Raw genomic sequence first — 1,293 nt, 5'->3', positions numbered from 1 at the left:
TATATATATATATATATATATATATATATATATATATATATATATATATATATATCATATTGTCTGAAAGTATTATGTTGGGTTTGGGTACAGCTAACACACATCAGCACTAAAAGATTTAACATAAGCAATTTTCCACAGGAAAAAAAGGATTGTCTGCAGCAGCTAATGTCTGTGCAGAAGATAACGGCTCATTTTGTTCTTCGGAGAAACGCATCCTTCCATTTTCTCATTCTCATAGAAACTTCTTCTCAGAATTGAGCTGTAATGGAACAGACGCTTGTCTCTTTAACACAGCGACGATTTCCGTCGCTCCACAGTGAATATCATCATCCGTTGCATTGTATCCACTTTTCTGCCCTCAAAAAGGCAATCATTTCCCCTGCTCCTTTTATTATAAAACATGAAGGGGTTATTTTTTATTTTTTTTATTTAGCCTGATATGAATCTTTGCAGTCAGGGCGTTAGCTCCTGCAAAAGATCCTGATGCCTATCTGCTTTATCTGGGCAGAGGAAAGGAGATAGAGCCATCAGAGACATATTTCACAGTTAAACCATGTAGGATTAGGTCATATTCCTCATGAATAAGAACCCCCAACGAGGTTCACAACTTCTTTATGCTCAAAAATAGGCATTAAAGATAAATACAGAAACAGTCATGGTTTAAAATTCTTGTTTTTTTAGAAACGGTTTATGTGGAGATACACAAGTAACACGGTAGATTGATAGAATTTAATACAAAAAAAATAAAATAAAAACCAATGAAATCCTAAAATATTGATATAAAAATGTCCCTCAAAGTTTTTTTTATTGGGATATTTTACACTTATCACCAAATTATTAAGATTTAGGCTGATTTTTTTTTTTCAACTTAGAACTTTTTTGCTGTGACCCAGTTTTTCATGATTTTTTTTGAGTTATGAATAATTTCTAGCGGTGGAACGGTTCACAAAATCCACGGTTCGGTTCACGGTTTCTGGTCACGGTTTTGGGTTCGGTTCGGTATATGTTGATTGTTACACCAAAATCCCATAAAAAATTTATGAAAAAAATCCCAAAAAATTAATGAATTGTAATTATTTTTAATCATCCGCGGGAAACCCTGGATCATTTCCGCATGTTTTGCTGCTTTGAATTTAATCATCTGGCGCATGCCCTCTACCATCTCCAAGGAACTCAGAGCGGAGCAGACGGGAGCCACAGTGGAGGCTGTAGGCTTTGCTTTGTCGGTCTGGAGCGCAGCGGGGCGGAGCGCTGAGGGAGTATCTGGGATTTCTCAGTTAGCCTGACATG

General features: G+C 36.3%; 1 protein-coding gene across 1 annotated transcript in view; it reads right to left on the bottom strand.

Annotated features, from left to right (window-relative positions):
* Positions 1–1,293, bottom strand: part of npas3 (neuronal PAS domain protein 3) — a 444,436-nt gene that overhangs the window by 23,170 nt on the left and 419,973 nt on the right. The gene's annotated exons all lie outside the window — the stretch shown is intronic.

The sequence above is a fragment of the Cyprinodon variegatus genome, unplaced genomic scaffold (genome assembly GCF_000732505.1).
Source record: "Cyprinodon variegatus isolate N-32 unplaced genomic scaffold, C_variegatus-1.0 Scaffold164, whole genome shotgun sequence".
NCBI classification, from domain to species: domain Eukaryota; kingdom Metazoa; phylum Chordata; class Actinopteri; order Cyprinodontiformes; family Cyprinodontidae; genus Cyprinodon; species Cyprinodon variegatus.
Note: the sequence above shows the minus strand (reverse complement) of the source record. Positions and strands in the feature narration are given on the sequence as shown.